Source organism: Atractosteus spatula, assembly GCF_055471065.1.
Source record: "Atractosteus spatula isolate fAtrSpa1 chromosome 10 unlocalized genomic scaffold, fAtrSpa1.hap1 SUPER_10_unloc_7, whole genome shotgun sequence".
NCBI classification, from domain to species: domain Eukaryota; kingdom Metazoa; phylum Chordata; class Actinopteri; order Semionotiformes; family Lepisosteidae; genus Atractosteus; species Atractosteus spatula.
In genome coordinates, this window is record NW_028296627.1 from 676,678 (window position 1) to 694,661 (window position 17,984).

Genomic DNA, 17,984 nt, shown 5'->3' on the forward strand with positions numbered 1-17,984 from the left:
CCCACTACTGCCTCAGGGAGACAAAGTGGGCTTTCTGACTCCTCCACTGCTACCAGAAGAACACAAGGCAGTCACAGAAGTGAGCATCGTCAAGCAGTTGGGTATTAAAGTGCCAGTAGGCACTGCGGGACCTCACTGATGGGACGACGACTGTGCAGATGGTGAGACAGTGGTCCGACAGGCCCACTGGACAGATGGGAGTACTGCTTGACGATGCTGTAATGATGTTACGGCAGTAGATGCGGTCCAGCCTGGCCAGAGAGAGGGTGTTCCCTCAGACCTGGGCCCAGGTGTACTGCCTCGTGTCCCCATGACATCTCCTCCAGATGTCAGTGAGGTCAGATTTGACAAGGATCCTGCGCAGCTCCCTGGCCGACAGGCCATGTGGCTCTCCGTGATTCCTGCATAATTCCTGTCCAGTGTGCTGCTCTCTGTGCAGTTAAAATCATCCCCCAGGAAGACCAGCTCTTCAGGCTGGCAGGTCACCAGCGCATTTTCAAGCTCCCTGAAGAAGGTGACCCTCTCTCCGCCGTCTGTGGATGCGTAAATGTTAATAAAAACAAAGGTTTTCTTCCTGTAAACTACTCGCATGAGTAACAGGCGACCTTTCACAACCTCATGGACGGCGATAGAGAGGGGCTTCAACCCCACAGAGAACAGCACCGTGACCCCCGCGCTCACAGGGGACCCATGATTGTACACAATGTCCCCCTGCCACTCCCGCTGCCAGGCAATGATGTTGGAGCTGTCGGTGTGGGTCTCCTGCAGGAACGTCACCTGCAGGCTGTTTTCTTTGATGACCTCCAACACCGCAGCTCGCTTCAAAGCCCTCCGGCACCCATTGGTGTTCAAACTCCCTATTCTAATGCCGCACATGTTTGCGGAAAAGAAAAAAAGAAACAACATAAAACACGAACAGACACATAGCACACAGATGGATAGTGATGTGATGTAAGAGACGGGACTCATTCGTGCTGAGGTGCATTCCGCGGTCCTGCCCTGATCTTACCCAATAAGCTCTTCAGGCACCGTCTCTCTTGATCGCTGAAGTCATTCGCACCTGAGCCTTTTCAGATGGTGCGTCGCGGAGAGGACAAAGAGCTCAGTGTCGGGAAAAAAGTCCTCGACCACAGTTCCCCTCTTACCTTGAATCTTCTCTAAGAACTCCCTGATGCTCTGGAAACTGTAGCCTACTCTGCAGCTCTGCCGGGCCGAGGAGCCCGAGGCGAGAGAGGAGTCTGTGAAGCCGCCCTCGTCATCGTCGCTCCCGGACTCCGAGGAGCTCCGGGCGGCGGCGGCGTGGACACTCCAGCGCGTCCTTACTCTCCCAGTGTCGGAGTCACTCGCGGCCCCCGGGCCGGCGACAGAGCCGCCCTCCACCGAGCTCTCTGTGCTGTGCTTTTTCTGCACCGCACTCTGCACAGATTTCTCGTGCGCTTTCTCCACTGTGTCTTAAAACCATCGTCTATTTTTCCGGATGTTAATTCATTTCCTCCCCACACTGTGTCTACAGTTTTCGCTGGCACTTGTGACGAGTTTTCCTCCGTCGGTGTCACTGCCTGCTCTCTCCCTGACTCTCCTGAGCAGCTGGGCTCTGCAGCTCCCCTGCTCCGCCAGCACTCGTATCTTGCTCCCCGGTGTGGGGAGCTCCTATCTAAGGGCTGAGGTGGGCCACTCTTCGCTATCTGTTCTCCTGCATGGGACACCACCAGCTCGGGCTCACCTGCCCCCTCCAGCGATCTCCTCTCCTGCACCCCGGCCGTGGGCTCTGCCTCCCTGCTGCCTCCCTGCACTGCTCCACTCCCCGCTGCCTGACGCTGTCTCCTGGCCTCCTGTGCACCCTGGGGCTGAGGCTCCCTGCCCATCTCGTCCTCCACCTCCGGGCAATTCTTCACCACATGCCCCTCGCTCCCGCACCTGAAGCACTTCGTCGATTCCAAAGTCACGAATGCAACATAATCACAGGTGTCAATCCGAAATTTAAGATCCACATTGATCTCTTCCATGGGGTTTTTTAAGATGCCCTGCAGCCCAGAGGGACCCTCCTGATCGGAGAGACCACCTGTCCGTAACGGGACAGCTCCCTCTACAGCAGCTCGTTCCTCATGAACGGAGGCACATTGGAGAGGGTGATCCTCCAAGCTGGGGCCGCGAGCGGCAGCACCGGGGTGAAGGTGCCGTCCAGGACGACCCCTTTACCACCAGGGCATTTGCCAGATCAATAGATTGCAGGAAAATAACTATCCCTCCACTCATGCGGGAAGCGGACTTGATGTTCCTGCAGCCCACAACCTCCCCGACCGCAAGAACGCACCTCTCCAGCGGTTCATACAGACACACTGACTGGACGCTACAGTACATTAACACTACACTGCAATCAGAGAAAGGGGTTAATACAGACACACTGACTGGACACTCCAGTACATTTACAATGCACTGAGAGGGGGGGGGTTAATACAGACACACTGACTGGACACTACAGTACATTAACACTGCACTGAGAGAGAGGGGTTAATACAGACACACTGACTGGACACTCCAGTATATTAACACTGCACTGAGAGAGAGGGGTAAATACAGACACACTGACTGACTGGACACTCCAGTACATTAACACTACACTGAGAGAGGAGGGTTAGTACGACACACTGACTGCACACTCCAGTACATTAACACTGCACTGAGAGAGAGGGGTTAATACAGACACACTGACTGGACACTACAGTACATTAACACTGCACTGAGAGAGGGGGGGGGTTAATACAGACACACTGACTGGACACTACAGTACATGAACACTGCACTGAGAGAGAGGGGGGGGGTTAATACAGACACACTGTCTGGACACTACAGTACATGAACACTGCACTGAGAGAGAGAGGGCTTGATACAGACACACTGACTAGACACTACAGTACATTAACACTTTATGCAGACAAGGACAAACTGGAAATTGCAGCATATTAACACTGCACTGACAGAGTAGGGTAGTCAAGAGGAGTGAATCACCTGCGACTTGCGCCGTTCGTAAGTGTGAATTTTGTGAAACGGAACAGATTTATTGTTTTGCCCTTCCACAACGAAAACGTCTCCCTTTGCAGGTTTTTGGTTAAAGAAAAAAAAATGCTGTCATATTCTTCCCAGCTGGCAGTATTTATTCTGCACCATAAGCAAGATTTGTATTTCATATTTCGCAAATTGTATGAATTTCTCGAAAAACACGTTGTTCCAAGAAAGGAAATAAATACTTCCAGTAACAAAATCAAGCCATATGTGATTGTCCTTAATGATACATTCTGTATGACAAGACAGGAAGAAAGGCACCTCAGGATTTCGGACACAGGATCTCCTGTATATTGAGAGAAGTTTAAACCATCTGTCAGTTTATATGTCCAAGGAGCTCAATTTGCATTCCATGTACAACAGCGTGTCCTCTACACCCGCCACTGAAGCACAGCACAGGCTCAGCATCTTGACATCTCCCTAACAGAGACACGCAGAGACCTTTTGGTGGGCAGTGGCTCAAAAGGGGAGAAGAGACCATTTCTGGAGCAGGATTTGTTACGTTGGAGTATTCTGGACACAAATCAGTGCCCGCTTGTATTTCTGTGTTTTTTTTAATTTTACAGAAAGTTTAAATGCGACTTTGAAGGCATTATAATTCACAACCTTGGCAAAAAATGGTTGTCCATAATTGTTGATTATGTTTGATTAACAGACAAAATATGACAACCCCTCTACTGAGCATATACTTTATTTTCCTGATGTAACACATCTTAACAAGAGGGCAAAGTAAATATAATAATTAGCATATAATTGCATACAATACCAAATGCAATCTCTTTCCATCTTAAGAGCAAGGGTTCACATGATACATCAATTCAATTTTTTTTTTCCCAAAAAAGTGTCTATTGTGGGACAAATACTGCTTGAGCAGCCTCTGTTCCTCAACCACCCGGCTCAGGTCTCGATGGAGTAGATGTTTGTATGAGGCTGAATTGTCTTAGTTCAGGGATCTTCTTTACGAAATAAAGGATGGCTTTCTACCTGCTCAAGCTATTGTCGACACTGTGCGGGAGGTTGACGATTAGCTGTCTGGCAGTTAGATCCGCCAGGACTTTGAGCAACTCAAACTCAGCCTCCTGGACAGCTGGCTGGAGAAGCTGTGACCGGTGCATGGCTCAGGGAGATGACAGTGAAGTGGGGGGACCATGGGGTGAGCCTCCTGGGGTGCACCACCATCGTGTTCCACAGGCTGGTTGTGGCAAAGCAGTTCAGGGCACCGGTCTTGGAGGTGGTTTGGGGAAAAATCTTTCCCCACTTCGAGCCGGCATGGCTGTGGGTATGTCTGAGGCTGCCTTTCCTGCCCCAGAGGTTGAAGCAGCTCGACAATTTCATCCAACATAATTGCATTTTATGAAAATGGTGCTGCAGCACCTTCTGTATGTCTGTTGTGTCCCACAGCTTGTGAGAAGAAGAGAAAGACCCCTATCTCTTTTGCCTTCCGTTACTCCCACTCGGGGGTCTTTCCACTGACTCTGTGAGGGGCAGGTGTGTCCAGTAGATTATCGAGTGGAAGTTAGGGATGTTGGAGATGCAGCTCCTTGCATTCACAACAAGAGTCACCAGCAGCAGCAGCAGTAGTGCCTGCAGCTTTCCATTCTGTAGTGGTTTCGCCTAAACGAAAGGTTTCCCAAGCGGAAACAAACCACCTTTTTTCGCATGCTTCTCAACTGCATAAAGGTCCCTAGCGACAGGCCATCTTTTCTCAATGTATTTCTGGTGTTTCATGGCATCTCGTACCAAATGCACTTTCCTTCTGTACACGGAGCTGATCACTTGAAATTTGGCTGTGCAGAGAGACCAAGATGAGCTTTGTCGACTCCAAAGCAGCTCCTTTGTAAAACGCTGTTTGTTCACATCACTTATGTGGGGCTTATACACGGTGGTCTCTAAAGGTCTTTGCTACCTGATAGTGGGGCATTGCAGTAGTCTAACCTGCTGTATGCAAGAGCATGCATTAATTTCTCTGTGTCTTGAGTGGAGAGAAACTGCCTTAGTTTTGCAATTTTTCTCAACTGTAGGAAGTATGTTTTGATACTCTTTTAACATGAGAGTCAAACGAGAGCCTTGCGTCTAATATGGTTATGTGCTGAGTCTTTGAGGCAAATTTTTGAATGCTCTGAGTAAAGTGCTGAAGTTATAGTAGTCCTATCAGTATTGTTGCCACCAAACAACAGAACCTGTTTTATCAGAGTTGAGGAACAAAATGTTTTCACACATCCAAGTCTTTACTTCATTAATGCAATTAGATACTTTATTGATCCCTCACGGGATCAATAAAGTATCTATTAAATAAAGTGATAATAGACGAGTTGTTGTTAGGTGTAAACAAAATGTTTATTTGAGTGTCATCAGCATATGAATGAAAGTTAATATTATGTTTTCGTATTATCTTACCTAGCAGCAGCATGTACAGAGAGAACAATATTGGCCCCAGCACTGATCCCTGTGGTACCCCAAATTGACATTGAGGAACCAGTTCAATTATTAGATATTGGAACATTTAAAAAGCATCAGATATTTTTTTCTTGATATTGCATTTATACTTTATGTTACTCTTTTCTATATATTAACTGTAGAAGTCCTTCCCAATTTTTTTCAAATATCACAATTTGTAGGCATGGAACTAAGGCATGTTATATCAGAATTTATTTTACCTTCATTTACACATTATAACACTCAACCTCTAAGTAAATAACAAATGCTCAAACATTTCGAACAGTAATTATAAATCCTCTCAGTCAATAACTTTGGAAAATCAAGTTAGAAACACTTAATCTCTGTCTGTAATAGATTCTTGTAAATCTTGGATTTTAAATAAGTCTACTGTAGCTGAATATATTTCATGTAAAAGCAGAAATGTTGCACATCCTTAATCTCTTTAATTACCTCTCTGCTACATAAGGCATCTCAGAGAAAAGTATTAAGGGGGTGGTATAAAGAATCTCCACTTAATCTCAATCTCATCTCTACTTAATTGGATTTCTTAGCAAAATCTTAACCCACTTGATATTTGCAAGAAATGTGATTGTTTTTGTTAAACAATTGAGTACGTACTGTACAGCCTTTAATATGCGATAGTGAATTTTCCCGTATTCTGGGGAGGGAAGAGAACTGAAATTAAGGAAATACATATTTAAAGGGGGTGAAAGTCTTAAATGTGTTCTTTCATATCTGGGCGTTTGAATAGATTTGTTGTATAATTTATTGTGATTCCACTCCATACTTGTGTTTCTCAGGAGAAAGTAGTAACATTGGGGATTTGAGGGTACAGAAAATACATTGTACTATATGGGAAAATGTAAGGTTATGTTAAAAAAGAAACTTTTCAGCACCCTTTTGAACGTGATTATTAGACACCTGTTGAATCTCAACCGGGGTTTCTTGAGACATCATTCAGCGAGCAAAGCCTCCCTCTGGACTCCGCACTGAGTTGAAAGCTATGCGAGCTGCTCACTGCTTGTTCTGTACTGTTACCAGAAATCAAGATAAATCATGTCAGACATTTTTCCATCTTTAATGTGACCTTGCAACCAACAAAATTCAAGAGAAAACAGATAATTATTATAAAAAATAATTGAAATTTAAAAACCTACCATCACGGACGTCCAAAAGGACTAACCGTGGAGTGCAGGAGAGCGGAAAAAGACCCATATGCGTAGCGGCGGAACGGGGAGTTAGCCCGGGCTCATTCGTGCAAAGAGTTCAGGAGTGCCGTATAGAAACCTATGCCCTCAGGTAGCGGACGTGGGGCGACCTGGTGCTAGGCGGGTCTCAGGACATCTGAACGTCAATGCTGAGCTAGGGCAGAGTGCAAGACCCGAAAATATATAGCCCCAGAGAGAGAGAAATACCGGAAGGACAGCAAATAACCGGAAATGAGAGACAGGACAGAGAAGGAGCACCCTCTGGCTGCAGAGGGCGTGACACCTACAACACTCTGGTTGCATAAGTGTGCACACCCTTTTATTATGGGGGCTGTAGCTGTGTTCAGAGTTAACCAATCACATTCAAAATCATGTCTAAAGTTAAGTAGCATACACCTGCCATTAATGAAAGTGATTCTGATTAACCCCAAATAAAAATCAGGTGTTCTTGTAGGACTTCCTTGAAACTTTAGTGGTTGAAGTCTACTGGAATAGCCATGGTCCTCAAGGAGATGATTAAAAATATAAGGGATCTAATTGTTGAAAGGTACTGATCAGGAGAGGGGTATAAAAGAATATCAAAGGCATTGGATGTACCATGGAGCCCTGTGAAGATTATCATCAAATGTGGCACCACAGGGACATTGACAAGATCAGGACTACCCTCCAAAGTTAATGACGGGACAAGGAGAAAACTTATGAGGGAAGCTACCAAGAGGCCTACAGAAAGCTACAGAGGCCTACAGAGCTGCAGCAATTTTTGGTGGGTATTGGTCACTCCTTGCATGTGACAACAATCTCCCGTATTCTGCACGTCTGGGCTACGGGGTAGGAGGCAAGACAGAAGCCATTTTTCACAAAAAAATAAATCTAAATTTTGCAATAAAATGCATTCAGTCACCCTAAAAAATGTCTTATGGTCTTATAAGACAAAGGGTGAGCCTTTTGGCCTTAAGTTTAAAAGATATGTTTGGTGCAACACAGCCCATCATCACACACCACTTGGTGGTAGAAGCATCATGCTTTGGGGATGCTTTTCTTCAGCTGGGACAGGGGCTCTAGTCAAAATAGATAGGATAATGACTAGCTCCAAATATCAAGATATTTTGGCACAAAACCTGCTGGCCTCTGTCAGAAACCTGTCATCTAGACACTGTTCCCAGAGCTGGATAAGTGACTCCAGATTCTACAGCTCTCTAGCAATAAAGAAAGTCAGGCTACAGAAGTGGAGAAATGGAGAAAATCTCCTCTTCACAATGTGGAAAAATATTACTGAGACGAGTAAATTTCTTGAAGTTCAATACTGTATACAAGTTACCCCTTCCCACCTGGCAAAATTTAAGGGCTTCAGTACGAAAGCTGGCTGAAACAAGCGATCGCTATTATTACACGTTTTTGCAGACCTCACGGTGCTCTACACTGCTCTTTTCTAAACTGAGCTGCTCATTTGGAAACCAAAAGGCAACAGAGAGGCGTTCTTATACTGGGAGCCGAACCCGGGCCACCTGGGTGAAAACCAGGAATCCTAACTGCTAGACCAACGTAGTCATTCTGTGCATAATGCAGGCAAATTGTAGTTCCTGTCTCTATGCCGTGCTTCCTTGAGAGCTAGCTGACAACCAGAGCGCTGCAGAGTCTAAACAGAAGGCCACACCTGCATTCAACATATTTGTCACAGACGTCCAAAGGGACTAACCGTGGAGAGCAGGAGAGCGGAAAAAGACCCATATGCGTAGCGGCGGAACGGGAAAAAGACCCGGGCTCGTTAGTGCAAAGAGTTCAGGAGTGCCGTATAGAAACCTATGCCCTCAGGTAGTGGACAAGGGCCACCTGGTGCTAGGCGGGTCTCAGGACATCCGAACGTCAATGCTGAGCCAGGGCAGAGTGCAAGACCCGGAAATATATAGCCCAAGGGAAAGAGAGGGACCGGAAGGACGACAGGAAGGAAACTAGGGACAGGACAGAGTAGGAGCGCCCTCTGGCTGCAGAGGGCATGACAATAGTCACACCAGGACTTGAACACAGATACACCTGATGAAAATCTTCCCACATTATAAACTTGCAGCCCTGGGTCTCAGTTCGTTTTTGGTAGCCTTAGCCAATCAAAGCCTGTATGGCTCCCAATTATTTACAAAGAATTGTCCAATCACAGTCTCCGCTCTCATTCTTGGTAGTTTTCACCGAATCACTGCCCTCCCTGCTGTCAATTAAGTGGGGAGTTTATCCATTTGTGTGCTGGTTAATCAATCCGGTTTTTCAAACTAGAAGTACCAGAAACTGTGGGCTCCTTGTGTTTCTTTGTCCTTTTTAAAATAGGAACAAAAATAGGAACAAAATCTGGTTTGTTAAATAACTGTTTTTGACATTATTAACTCAGCTTCTCCGGTGCTGTTAGAAATAAATATAAATAGGTATGTGGTATTTTAACAAATCTGGTGTTTGAATCAATTAAGGGGTGGCTCCATCTGCTTTGTAGTTATAAAAGAAATAATAAAAAATGTAAGTGAAGCTTGATATGAGAGTATTCTGTGTTTTTACGAGTTCGGTACTTAATAGACTTTTGGGTTTGGATTTTGAATCATTATTGTCATGTTTAGGGTGGGACCAGCTTCTTTCTTCATAGAAATGTTTACACAATATAAACAAGTAAACCACGTACACTCAGGAAAAAATCTAAATTTCAATTTCTCATCTAGTCTATTTTGATCTTACAGAAGATTGATATTATTGATATATTATCTTATCTGTATTATTGATAGAGCTCATGTATTTGTTGTAGAGTATTTATATTCTTGAGAGAACAACTGTACAACTGTAGTATTAACAGGGACCCTGCATTAAATACTATCTCCATTTTTGTAACTGCTTCAATCAATTCAGAGTAGCGGGGTAGGCAGAGCCTATCCCAGCATTAAATGGGCACAAGACAGGATACGCCCTGAATGGGACACTACAGACACACACTCACACCAGGGCTGGTTTTCCCAGAAGCTGATTAACTAAACCCAAGCGAACAAGGGTACATGCACATACCCAGGGAGCAGATTGAACGCCAGGAACTGAACCCAGCAATGCTAACCACTGCACTGCCTCATCACCCTGACAGAGATTTAATATAGAATAATCCACAACACAAGGCATTGATCTCCCTTCTTCCTTTATTTCTTATCTACACTCTGGTTTATGGATTCTCTCTTCCTGGTGTAGTGACTCCTTTCCTCTTGATTCTCAACTTTATTTCAGTATTTTTTTCAGATCCCTTCTTCTCTTCATTCTAGTCTGGTGAGAAGTCAGGCTCCAAACAATACCTTGAGCAGTTTCTGCAATTTAAAATAATAATAATAATTAATTCTGCTTCTTCTACTAATGATATCACTCCTGCTGCTGCTTACAACAGTAAATTCCCCCCTTATGTTTATAGTACTGATGACACTACTAGTGCTCTGAATAATATCACAGCTGTTTCTACTGCTGCTCCTGCTAAACCTACAGTCTGGACATACCTAGAGGCTGCTCTTCTCCTCCTTCACTCTCTTCTTCTGAGCTTACATTTCTCTCTTCTTTTTCTCCACTTCCCATCTCCTCTTCTCCACCTCCTGCTTCATCTGTTCCATCTCCTTCTATACAGTGTGTCCAATAAGAGTCTGCCCAGGTGAGACTATACAGTGTATCTCGTAAGAGTCTGTCCAGATGAGTTTATACAGTGTGTCCAATAAGAGCCTGTACAGGTGACTCCACACAAGGACAGAGGTTCTGTTCACTTCTCACCTGTCTCTGAGTCTCAGGAACTCTGAAGTTCCTCAAAGGAGGGGGCTCCTCCAGAGGTTGATGGGGGCGGCATGGCACAGTCACCAGGGGTTTCTCTGAGCTCAGATGATTGAGGAGGGAGGGCCCAGGGGCACCGAGGTCCAGGAGAGGGAGGGATGAACATCTTGTTTTCTTTAACAGCCTCGCCCATCTGGATCGTGCGTCTCCTTGGCTGTGGAGACTGAAGACACACAGAAGACCTTTCTGTTCCTGCTGAGTCCTACAACAAGTCAGACTGTCCTAAGACTACTACAAAGATAAAAAATTAACCTGCTATTCACAGACCTCAGCTACAGGGACTCCCAGGTAGTTCTGCAGGATGAGGTCGAGCTCTGCTGCAGACTGGCGGAAGCACTTGTCCACCTCAGAGAAGTCACCCCTGACCTTAGTGTTTTCGAAGTAGGACTTCAGTGTCTCCTTTGCCTCCTCCTAGTCATCCTTCTTCATGATTACTGTGCCCTGGAAGGGAAAATCCTAGGAAAATGGGGAGAGAGAATCAGGCAAGATGTCCTGACCATGTCTGCTGCCGTCAAACCAAACCTCCATTATCAGAGCTCCCATTGTGTTGCCTGTTGTCTTCACTGTTTTAATTTTGGGATTTGGTAAAATTTCTTATCATATCCTCTGTGAAACTTCACTAACTCAGTACCAACTCCTGTACCAGAGAGAGAGAACAAAGACAGTGAATCATCATCATCATACCTCCACAGCGCCAGACAGGAGATGCAACCTAGGGGTGGAACTGTGGTATCTCTAAAGCCAAAAGAGAGGGGGAGGGGGGTCACCCCACTGTTAATAGAGCCAATAGAGAGAGAGAGAGACACCCCACTGTTAATAGAGCCATTAGAGAGAGGGGGAGTAACCCCACTGTTGCCATCGATGACCAAGAGTCTCACCACCCACTCTATGATGCCCCCTAGTGGTGATCTGTAAGCGGTGTGTTTTTCAGCCACCCACTTGAAATAACAGCAGGCTGGTGTCCCAGCCCAGCTCCTGTCTCTCTCCCCTTGGATCTGGGAGATTTCCAGGTTGAGTGGGGTGACGCAGGTATCTTGGAAAGCTGAGGGGGTCAGGAGAGTCGCCCCAGCCCCTGTAAAGCAAATTTTATTAAAATATGAGCCTCTGTTATAGTTGTCTTGGAAGTTTTGCAAGGTATAATAGACCCCCTTGTGCCCTCAGCTAAAATATGATAAAATACAACAAAATGTATTTACATAGAACAGCATTTATGGTTACATGTATATTAAAATTAAGATAAATATACAAAAGTATTAAAATACAAATGTACAGTCCTAACATAATCATGCTGTCCAACTGTCTTTTTTGCTTGTCAAGTTCTCCAACAAATCTGTGTCATAATTTTAAATATTCTAAATAAGGATGCAACGAGAGCATAAATTAATTTTTCTGCCAGCCGTTCGAAGATCAAAGTCCATGGATAAATATGATGTCCTTGAATGTTGGTCATTATTGGCCATTCCCAGTGATATTGACTTACGTACTTAATTGTTAAACAAAAACATTCACATTTCCTGCAAATATCAAGTGGGTTAAGGTTTTGCTAAGAAATCCGAATAAGTAGAGATGAGGTTTACATTGCAATAATGAGAAGTGCATTTCTGGGTGGGCTCAAACCACTAACCTTTCAATTAACAGAGATTCACGTGTGTCCCTTTTCTCCATTTGCAAGCTTCTGATTAAAAAAAAGAAAATAATGCCTCTTTCTTACCAGCCTGCGATATACAATGCAAGATTTGTATTTCAGCTTTCACAGGCTGTATGAATTTCATGAAAAGCAAGTTGTTCCAGAAAGAAAATGAAAACTTGCATTAAACAAAATGAAGCTGCACATAATCATCCATAGTGATACATTTTGTAAGACAAGACAGGAAGAAAGGCACCGCTGGGATTTGAACGCAGAATCTCCTGTTTAAGAGGAAGCATGTTAACCAAATCAGCCAAAGTGCCATCAGTATATCAACACTGTGTCTGAGTCAGTGATTGCAGCTGACTGTCACTGGAGCACAGTTCATCGTGAACAAGTCAGCCTGCATAATGAGGGGGAAGAGACTGACCTCTGTGATGCAGTATCGACCAATACTAACCTTCTCTCCAACTGTTCTCTGCTGCATTCTGGATTAGCAGGTAAATATTGGTTTCCATGAATGTGTAGGGGTTTTGTGGATTTACTGGGACAATTATTAATTGTAGCAGTAAGTCACAAAATGATTCTTTGATGGCTATTAGAAAACCGACCTCGCGGGTTAACTCATTAACGCACACACACAGATACTAATACACTTATTAATACATAAAATGTGCATATAAACATAACAGATCTTAAGAGTGTGGGTTAGCAGAATACAAAAGTTATATATTAAATCATGAAGAGTTCCAAACCAAGAGGGACATACATTCAGTATACCATTCATTTAGACTGTTTCGTAAATGAACTGGGATTACAACTTCTACACTAGATACTCAAAAGCAAGTACATCACTCATAGGTATTAGATTGATATCAATTGTGGTTGAGGTAACAATTGAATTCTCGAGCTGTAATGCAGAATGTTGAATACTCATCCGATCTGTGTGGATTCAGATCTCCCGCGGACACAAAGAAGCAGTGGCAGGCTGTTGCTGTGTGCAATCGGCGCTCTCTGGCTCGGTGCCAGGCAGTGGCCGGTGCGGCTGGCGAGAAGGAGAGGAGGGAAAGATTCCTGCTGCGATGCGCTGCTGATGCTCTTTGAAGACCGGCGAGTTAGTGTTGGCTGAAACTAGCAGAGCTTGTGCACATGGAAAGTGACTGCGGGTCCAAGCCAGTCACACTCTTTAGATGGGAAGAAGACCAGTTCGTTCCCGATGTAGCGCTAGTCCTGAATCCTGAGATTCAGCTGTCGACAGTTCCGACCGTAGTTCACTCGTTGATCAGGCGAGCTTTGGCGGTGGAGTACCGGTGGTTCACGAGGCTGTCAGCTAGGCTAACCTGGGGCAGATCTTTTTGTTATGCATGGGCAACCTCTGTTCTCGACTCTTAGAACAAAGTTAAGTCCTGGCACTCGGACACACTGGCCGTCACGTGATTGTCCGAGCTGAGTCTGAGAATGTCCTGGAGGGGCACCTTCTGGGCATTGTGCTGCCTGTTTTATCTGGAGGAACTACGGTAGTTCAGTGGCTAAAAGTTCCGCAGGCATTCGAGACCCATGTGGAGTTACCCTGCCCTACCAGTTCCTGATTGGCTGATTGAGGTGGAGGATGAGTAACAATGACCTCTGACCTTAGGGTTGTAAACCTTGGGATGAGACTCTCCCATGGAATCTCCCAGACAGTAAGGCGCCAGAGATGACCATTTATTAGGGTGGCTGGTGAATCTCAGCCTTGGGAGCTGTTCCTTATCAGGAAACTCTATCAGCTAGAAAAACACCTTAAATGTGAACCAGATGGAATGGCCTCTCTGTATCCAGCTGCACTGAGATGAGGGAGAGAGGGACTGGCAAGGGAGCAGCAAACTTAATTCCTGTATTTTAAATAAGCCTTGCCTCTACAGAAGTGTCCTTAGAAGAAAAACATCTTCTATGATAGTGGTACAGTCCATCACGCCCCTCCTATAGCCTTTCAAAGAGAAAAAAAACTGACAACAAAGTATGTCTATGTGTGGTAATCAACCAGGTCTTACAAACATTCTTAAACCCTTCCACCTCCTTTCATTGCAAATGATTTGTACATGTTAGAAGGTTAATTTTGGCTTCTGATATTATGGTGGATTAAGAGTCCTAGAATCTTTGTAGAAGTACAAAGATGAAAGAAAGGGCAGTGTAATCATGGCCAAGAGAAGGCAAATGTTGGACTATCTGCTTGGAGTGAATGGAGCAAAACGTAGGCAACTTCTTGAGCAGAACCTGCTTCATCCTTCAGACTGGGGTTTCTGAAGATCTGTACATTTGAACTTTCAAAGTGACTAAAGTAAAGGAGTGTTCCCTTTTTACCACATAATTCTCACAGATCAACACTAACAGAGAGCCTATTTCCAGCCAGGATTCAATCACTGTCTCTCAGGCATCCCAGCAGTGGATTTCATGACTTCAGAAAGCCATCTTCACCAGTGGAGAACTCAATGCTCTGAGGTTTACTGGCAGAGTCTCACACTGGGTAATGTTAGATGTTGATAAATAATGTCCTATGGAATTCTACTATTGATAAATTCTACTATGGAACTGCGATGTGTCCTGAAAAAATCTTCTATGATAGTGGTACAGTCCAGCACAGCCTTTAAAAGAGAAAAAAAAACTGACAACAACAAGGTAAGTCTGTGGTGTAATCAACTAGGTCTTGCAAACATACTTAACCTCTTCCAGCTACCAACATTACAAATGCTGTTTACACATTAGATGGTTATTTTTGGCTTATGATATTATGGTGGATAAAGAGCCCTGGAGTCTTTGTAGAAGGACAAAAGACGGAAAGAAAGGGCAGTGTAACCATGGCCAAGAGAAGGGAAATGTTGGGGAGAGCTTTTTTCATACACTTTTTATCAGTTTTTCCAGCCCAACAAAGATCAACATATATGAGCAGGCGTCCTGTGCCAAATCCAATCTGCCTTCCTTCCAAGCATACAGGAATGTGAGTGAATTAAATATTGACATATGAAAATACACAAAAATATGCAATCACACATATGCAGTTTGAGCAAACATAAGACAATAACCAAGTACCACAAACTACCAGGCATCTAGTATCATTAGCAGTTCAGGTGGGGAGCTGTGTCAGCATGTGTAGGCTGCAAAGGAACAAGTAATAGGTCTATTCCATGCTTAAAAGAAAAGAAAGAAAACACAACATTTCAGCCGTGGAGCCCTCACACCTGAAGAAGGCTCCACGGCCGAAACGTTGTGTTTTCTTTCTTCTCTTTTCATCTAGTGTCATTAGCCTTTTAACAGTTCCTGTCAAAATAAAATAGAAATGGATAACATTCTAGAGAGAGTTTGAAATACCAAGGTACAATTTAAACCATATTTCTTCCACTACAACCACAATATTTTGGAGAGATCGCTGAACCTCACTGTTCTGGCATGTCCGTTAGCCTCCGTCCTGCTTCAGCAATGAATGCAGCGGGGCACATTCTGAGGGAGATGCGGTCAATCAGGTGGCAGGAAAACCACGCTATGCTTTTTTTTGAGATCCTGAAAAGGACAGGAAGCCATGTATATGTGTGCAGCTGGATATGTATTTGCAGGTGGCGTAGCAAATTCTGCTGAAGCCCCACTGCCTGGTGTGGACGGTAGCTGTGCATGTTGCAGCAGAATTGTGCATGTGAGATCAAGAGGGCATGTCATGTGTTTCAGCACTTCACTCCCTTCCGGTAGCTCGTGATTCCCTGAGTCCAAAAAATTTGTAAGTTCTTTAGATAACCTGTGGACTGATCTTTCACGATGAAGAATTCCTTAAGAAGAATAGATCTCGGCCCACCGTCCCAATGCCTCCGTCTCAAAACAGCAACCTCCCACTGCCCTTAGTCTGCAAGTCTTAGTCTTCGTTACCTATTGTACGAACTGAAATTTTGTGCTCATCAATTTAACGCTCTTTCCACGCCTTGCGCTCTCTGTGCCTCGCATATTTGTGGAGCTGTCTGCTCTTCTTTCTGTTGAAGTACTCAAGTTACGGGGCATCCTGCAGACTATGATGTGCTCACTGGCAGCTTTCAAGATTTGAAGGGAAACTACGAGCTTGATGGCTCAAGTCGAACGAATGTGATTGTTAAGCAATTGATGATCAAAAGCACGTCTTCTAACAATTTGTGAGAGTATTATCAGCACTGTTTTTACTCCGATATACTTTTCACTTGCTAAGCTGACAAATCGGACGAGAAAATGCCGGAGACGCACTCAGTGCAGACTGAGGTTGGGAAGGAGGCGTGGCCCTTCAATGCTTGACAACTGAAGGACGTTCTCTCCGCAACGGAGGAGCACCTGTCAGAAGTCGCAGAGGCTAAAGGAGAGCGCCTGGCTCCCGGTGCTCCAAACTCAGACCTGGAGGATGCGGGCATCGATCCCACTACCTCTCGCATGCTAAGCGAGCGCTCTACCATTTGAGCTAATCCCCCTTGCTTCAGGCTTCTCTGCATCATGTCTTACCGCCTCTGCCCCTCTACAGGGCACCGCCCACTGCCCTTGGTCTGCAAGGCAGTCCTTTCAAGTGCGATGACGACGCTGGGACCTTCGTTGCCTATTGTACGTGCTGAACTTTTGTGCTCATCAATTCAATGCTCTTTCCATCAACTTATCTTGTCTTTTGACGCTTCGTGTTTTGCGTTCCTTTGACTATCGCCATATCGGATGACTGCAAACACTGAAGTTCTTGCTTACGGAGTGTGGAACATTGTTTTCAAGTGATCGCTGTTCTGCCATGTTGACGCCGAGTGAATCTTTCTTTGGCAACATGGGCAGGCTGATAGCAGCGCAAATTTCTTGACTTATTTCTGAATGTGAATGTTGTTTAGAAAAGGGATTTGGCGTTGCTTCTCCCCCGTGTAAAGGTCACGCATTCCAGACGTGGTTATGAGCGAACAGTTGCCGCAAGTGTCTGAAAAGAGCAAGAGAGGAAGTGGCCCTGCCCCGAAACTCACAACTTTCTGATGATGAGGTTATGAGGATGCGAGAGGTCCCTCATTTGTAAGGAATCCACAGTAACAGCTGCTGCCCTGTAGTCGTTGGTGCAGTGGGTGACTAAGCAGAACACCAGATGATATTAGAACGTTCCTGAATATAGTGGAAATAATATCCTCAGTCAGAAATGAACTTGCATCAGTCGCTTGAATTTTATTGTAATATTTCCCTAAAATTGCTTTAAAGACACACCAGAAATATACACAGTGAAGTTTAATTAATTCTTGTTTATTAATCAGTGCAATTTAACAATGTATTTTAATGTCTATAAGATTCGATATTTCAGCTAATAGATGTAGAGCCTTAATATGCAATAGTGAATTTTCAGAATTCCTGGGGAGCAACAAGAACAAAAATTAAATACATATTTAAATTCAGTGTATGTCTTAAATGTGATCTGGCCCCTCTGACTGTTAATTTAATAGATTTGTTTAGATTTTCATTAGGATGGTACTCTACACTTTTGAGAGTGAAAAGGGATAGGATTTGGGGATTCCGAGCATAACGTTTGTAGGCCAGTGTAAGGACATGTCCTCTTTTTAAAAGTCATTATTTAAGACAGTTCTGAACAGTCTCACTTCTCTCAGTCACTCACAAAGTCAGAGGAGCAGATTGTTTCAGGTCATTTTAGTTCACTGTAGTTACAGAGGTCTCTCCTGTGTAGCATTTTTGACTTATAAGTAAAACAGAAATTATATTTGCAAATTAATTGTATTTGCAGCTCTAAAAAGATAAACTTCAGAGACTTCTGTAACAGACCTTTTCAGGTCATTTTAGTTCAGTGTTGCTTCTCTGACCTTGGGAAT

General features: G+C 44.5%; 1 non-coding gene across 1 annotated transcript; it reads right to left on the reverse strand.

Annotated features, from left to right (window-relative positions):
• Positions 1-16,543: 16,543 nt before the first annotated feature.
• Positions 16,544-16,616, reverse strand: trnaa-agc (transfer RNA alanine (anticodon AGC)). The gene has a single exon. It is a non-coding gene; the product is annotated as a tRNA-Ala (tRNA).
• Positions 16,617-17,984: the final 1,368 nt, after the last annotated feature.